Source organism: Notothenia rossii (assembly GCF_949606895.1).
Source record: "Notothenia rossii genome assembly, chromosome: 2".
NCBI classification, from domain to species: Eukaryota; Metazoa; Chordata; class Actinopteri; order Perciformes; family Nototheniidae; genus Notothenia; species Notothenia rossii.
This window is the reverse complement of record NC_136904.1, coordinates 37,328,313-37,334,312: the sequence shown is the minus strand read 5'-3', so window position 1 is coordinate 37,334,312 and position 6,000 is coordinate 37,328,313. Positions and strand designations below refer to the sequence as shown.

General features: G+C 41.7%; 1 long non-coding RNA gene across 1 annotated transcript; it reads right to left on the bottom strand.

The window, feature by feature from the left end:
- Positions 1 to 4,627: 4,627 nt before the first annotated feature.
- Positions 4,628 to 5,091, bottom strand: LOC307029240. The gene is made up of 2 exons (XR_013805266.1): positions 4,952 to 5,091; positions 4,628 to 4,731 (listed from the first exon to the last, which is right to left on the bottom strand). It is a non-coding gene; the product is annotated as an uncharacterized lncRNA (long non-coding RNA).
- Positions 5,092 to 6,000: the final 909 nt, after the last annotated feature.

The window sequence follows — 6,000 nt, the reverse complement described above, 5'->3', positions numbered from 1 at the left end:
AAAAAGCCTTCTGTGAGTATGATTTATTGAGGCATGTAGCTGCCAGCAAAAATTACTAGAGGGAGGCCTCTGGTGCTTTCTCCCGCGCCACTGAATGCATCACTGGAGACGGGCCGGTCGAGTGTATGGTTCCAGACAGGAAGAGTGACATCATCATACTGTTGGCTGACGGTTTCAAACCTGTTAAGCCCGAGAGACCCCGGCACTGGGGGCCTCCTACAACATCTTGCAGGAAATAGTTTCTGAGAGCATGTTCATTTAATAAACTATCAATGTTTTATAGCCATGTAACGGAAATAAACTCATCTAACTGATCATTTTTTTTTAAAAATCCAAAAAAAAAAACACAATGCTAACGCTGAGCCTCTGAATTAGCAACGAGCGAAAAATGCTAACGGATGACTGCACCAAAATTCACTCACAAAACAACACACTCTCACTCCATAATCGTCCAGGAGCGACGTTTGGTCAGGGTCCCGTGGCATGCAGTTGTGACGCTCCTAGGCTCCGTCAGCTTCATAAAGGGACGCAAATAGCTTTCAACTGATTGCAATGTATTCCCATCTGTGGCGAGATTTGACGCTCATGGAAGCACGGCATTCGTTTGTGTCGGCTGACCTTAAAGGCAATGTGAGCGTCCATTCCCATTGGATAACGGAGAATTGCACACCCGGAAGTAAGTACACCCATTACTGTCGATTAATTTTACAGTGATATCTGCACTACTCCTCGACTAAAAAACACCAGATTATCCTTGTTAATTACACAACATTGATTGGTTTAAATTTTGTGCAACGCTTTTGTGTTGTTCCCCTTCAATTCTGAGAAACAACTTGTTTTTTCTGAAATGTGGAGCGCCAAAGAGACTACACTACCCATAATCCCCAGCTATTGTTGTGACGACGCCTGTCTGCTTTGCGACAGACCTCGTGATAAGTCAACAAGCTCTGTGATTGGATGAAACATCAATTCATACAAAAAAAGTCATACTTTATTCCCCGTATTCTTTCTTTTTCTCTTTGAAAGTCATCACATAAATGCATTGTAATAAATGGCAGTTGTGACGCACCGAGTCTCCTTTAGCTTCATAAACGGACGCAAATTTACCTTTGCACTTTACGTGACCAAACCTGGATGAGAAAGTCGCAGTTCTTCAGAATCAAGGTAAGAGCATGGGTAACACATAGTTATAGGAAATAAGATCCATTTAGCCACAAATAATGATAATAATAATCTAATCGGCGCCAATGTTGTTTCTGGCACCTTTTTGAGGGGTATAATTAAGCAATAGCTCACGACAGGCTTGTCGACCCTCCGCTTCGCGTTGGGCCGAACCACGACCCTTAGCTGTGATATAATGAGCATATATCACAGCCTGAAGTGAGCTATTGCTTTTATAAAACGGTTACCAAGTGTGGCAATATGAAAGAAAAATACACACTCTAATTTAAATAGTTTTTATTAGTAAATAATGATGTTCAAAATAAAATAGTCCCTCCGTTGCCTTCTGCACAAAACATATGCAACAACACTATACAACCACACTAGCAGCTAGCGAACATATTAGACAGAGAGCGTTGATCGATTATTTGGCTATTTATTTACATTAATGTGTATGTTGCTGTTTATTGTGCATCCACTGAAAAACTGTCCAGCATCAGTAGCATGGCTTACTTGGTCACTTGTATAGGTCGAGGTTGTTCGAGGCTGTTGCTTGGCGTGGCGAGGATATTGCTCCACTTTCTCGAGACTTTCCCCGAGATTGGGCTTCCAGTAGCTCTGGAGAGAGCTTTCGCACCTGTGGCCACTAACGGTCATAATTTCTCTGCTTTGTTTCAAGACCCGCATCAGAAAGCTTTTGAATGGTGGTACTTTTCCAGTTGGTCTACCTGCTCTTCACGGAGCTCTGCATGTCGTAGTTTAGGTGCTTTTTTTTTCTGAAAATAGGCACTGCTCAATCCGCTCCTCCATACTATAGTAAGACCCCCCCGGAGGTCGAAGTTAATCTTAAATGTTTCCATTTTATGCTTTGTAAGTTTGTTTCGTAACGGAAGAAATTTAAATATATTTATAAAACTGACAAGTCAAATCAAGCAATCTGATTGGTCAATAGCGTTTTTGCAGACCTCTTTGATTACAGATTTGAAAACATCGTTGCTTGCTTTAAAAGTAGCACAATTCAGTATGTTAAACCTTCAAAAGTATCTAGATATCCCTGCCCTAATGCCAAAGGAACTGCACACGGAATATGTTTTGCCGTTCGATGTCTATGTCTGGACCGCTGCGTCAAAAAGGAGGGCTTTTGCCCAGTTACTTCTCCGCTGCTTTCTTGTTCCAGTATGAAAAGCAAACTGCAAGCAGTTTGCTTTTCAGCCCAACGGTATAGAGAGGCGAAGTCCCTCCCTTTCCGGGGGAGCTCATGGGACCCCGGAAGCGGAAAATTATACATTGAATTCAATGGAGAGAGAAAACGTATCTTTTGATCCCGTTTGAATTGTGCCACGAACTACACATATGATGTTTGTCAATTTAAAAGAACATTTTGCAAGTCAAAAAAATTAAAATGTGTCGTAAAACTGTGAAGTAACACATTTCTTTGTGTTAATCCGCTCAGTGAACTACATGTCTCTGGTCCCGCACAATACGCGTCACCAACACAAAGATGGCCGTCACGTTGGCACATTTCACCTCATTCTTTCAGAATGAGAATAAAAGTATAAAACGAGGTGAAAATCACTACAAGTCTGGGCATGTTGAGAGCTGTACATACACGAAAGGGGAGTTAGTCGGTTCTGTAAGAGCCAGCATGCGGGACCGGCTTTACAAGGTTTCGGTGAGTAATATGAGTGCAATGTTAACAGGTTAATGTCAGTCAATAAGGAGGAGAATGAAAAAGAAGATGATGAACCACAGACCCGGCATATAATGACTGCAGTGTGCAGGGCTGTGTTAATTTATGTTACTGTTATCAATAGCATTAGTTGACTGAGAAAACCGTCAAGAAAAAAGGTTTAGCGATGTTACGAGTCGACAAGCATAATATGAACCACGGCTGTGATTGACAACCTGGACAGCCAGTCAGAAGCTAGAATGCCAACCTAGAGAGCCAATCAGAACCTAGAACGGGTGTACTGTATACGGGTGTGTATGCTGTGGATAACATTAGTGTTCACAAGAACAAGGTACACTCCCGTGTTTTGTTTTAGTTGCTCTTCAGATTGAAGCGGCCAGTTTTATATCGACTATATGTGTGATCTCCTTTTTACATCTCGTTGTGTCATTTGAGTTTATTTGCTGTGTGTAGATTCAAGGATTTTGGTTATCTTGTCAATTTGTTTGGTTATCTAGGCACAGCTGTGTGTGACTCCCTCTGGTACACTGGTATGTGTTTTCCTAATGTAGAGAGCATTGATTAATTCATAAACTACACACTGAGTCTAGATCCTGACCAAAAATTCTTTTTTTGTTGATAAAATGTTTTTCAAAAATGTAATACACATTTAAAAAAATTCAATGTACAATCACAACCAATACAACACAAATTCCAAAAAATTCAGAAAAAACAAACAATAACAACAATCAGACAAGAGGACAAAACTATGGAAAAATAAACCCTCCCATCCCCAGATCCGGACCATCCTTGTATTGCTCATTCAATCTATTATAGCATGTTAACAAACATGGTACTTACTTTATTTGTACAGATCTACATGGGAGAGGATGGCGCGATGCAGAGCGCTGTCTGTGGTTGTGCACGGAGGATGTACAAATGCAGCCACGCTGCAGCATTGGCAATATTTGCCATGTGGCAGATCAGCTCCACAGAAGTTGAGTGCCAGTGGAGGAAGCCTGGCACTTCAAAAGTAGTCCAGCCGGTGTCTCAACTCTACCAACAGCAAGAGGAGACATACAACCCACTGGCCAGAGACATCACCACTGAGGAAGTAGACTGGTTCAGGTCTGCACTGAGGGGCGCAGCGTGGCATGGCATGGATTTTGTCACCTGAGCCGGAGCTGCAGCCTCAACATCAGGCCATTTTCAAAGTGCCGGAGCTGGTGAAGGAGCATGGGGGTCGGGGGCTTGAGGCAATTCTTGCCTCAATGCGACTGGGTAGAGACCATTATGCTGTCATCCAGACACCCACCGTAGAACAGCAGTCAAATCCTCAGTGGCAGTTACACAGGCAGGGCAGGTTGACAGCCAGCCATTTTGGTGCTGTGCTGAGGTCGGGACTTTCATCCACTCCATGCGCGTCCCTCATGAAGAGGGTGCTTGGGGGGTACAATTTAGACGGAGTCATGGCTGTCAACTGGGGAGTTGTAAACGAGGTGTGTTTGGCCAGTGTGTTTGGCCTTTTAAGTGCGACACATATGTAGTGATAAATGCTTCACCTGACCACTGTTCCTAAATAAAAAAAGTTTTCTGCATCGTCAGTCATTTTTTCCAAATAATTACCAATATTTCACAAATTCTTCATGTCAACTTAAGAGCACAGCTGTATGTTGAGTGTCAGCTTTGCTTGGTTCATCTTACTGGGGGGCAGCTACATGGATGTCGGTGCAGTCCACAATCATTTTGCAGTTGAAGGCAGAATGAATTTATTATTGACTCAGAATGAAGCACAACTTCATGTCATACAGTACATTGACTTTATTTGTAATTGTGTAAAAACATATGAGCATTGATTAGCAAGCAGGACCTGCAGGAACAGAGAACGGTGATGGATGGAGCTGGGAAGAGAGAAGAATAAAGAGAACAGATCAACTTTATTATCGGATATTAGAAATTCAATTTGAAAACAAGTTGCCGCTCCTACAGTTTTCTAGTATGTAAAGAAGATTTCACATGACCAATGCAAAATATCACACTCAATACATGTGTCTCTCTGGGGGGTGCATTGTGCCTTTGATGTATATAAATAATATACCATAACCAAATACTATTACGTACAGTGGAAATCAGGTTGCCAGAGCAGGTCAGTCCAGTGTGCATGTTCCTCAGGGTCTCAGCAGTTACAGGTGAAGTAAAGAAAATAAAAGAGAAAAAGGTCAGTAACAACACTTTAAAGTAACAACACTGAATAATTATCTCTTTTAATAATTTTCTCTCAGTAATCACAAAACTACTGTCTTTCCAACAAACAGATTGACTCACCCTCACTGTCATCACAATGACACATGTCCAGAAGAATGTCATGCAAAGCTCCCTGCCTGCCTGCCTTCCTTCGACTCTCCCTGAACTGCTTCCTTAGCACCCGGTGGAGGGCGCAGTAGGCTACTCTTCAAATGTTTCACGAAATACTTACCATGATGACTAATCTTACTGTTTAACATTTTGGTGTACTTCATGTAATAAAATAACAACTTCATGGTAAGGCTACTAAAAATGACAAGGCTAAGTAATGTAATGCTAACTAACGTGCTCACTACTAGCTAGGTAGCTAACTTGACTATGTTCCATCCACAACATGTATATTACCTATGATATTACCTGATATGTCTGATCCAGCGACTCCTGGTCCTTTCATAAGACGGGAAGCGATAGAACGAGCAAGTGGTATGATCACTTTTTTGATTACAACATGGTACAAAGCACACAGGCATCTTATAAAAGTGAATTTATTGGAGCAATCTCTTATATTTATTGGAGGGAATAAATCAGTTATGAAATCTTCTTCTTCGCTTTAATTACGATTCGCAACCACTTGGAGCATTATCGCCTGTGACATCACATGCGCGACCCAGAATGGAATTTGGGATTTGTAGTCTTTGTAGTCGCGTATTTTTCATAGTCTTATATTTCAACAGTTTTACGACAAAATGTGACTTTTTTGACATGGAAATGATTGTTTAAGATTGACAAACATCATATGTGTAGTTCGTGGCACAATTCAAACGGGATCAAAAGATACGTTTTCTCTCTCCATTGAATTCAATGTATAATTTTTCGCTTCCGGGGTCCCATGGACCGGAAGTAGATGGGCGTGACTTCGCCTCTCT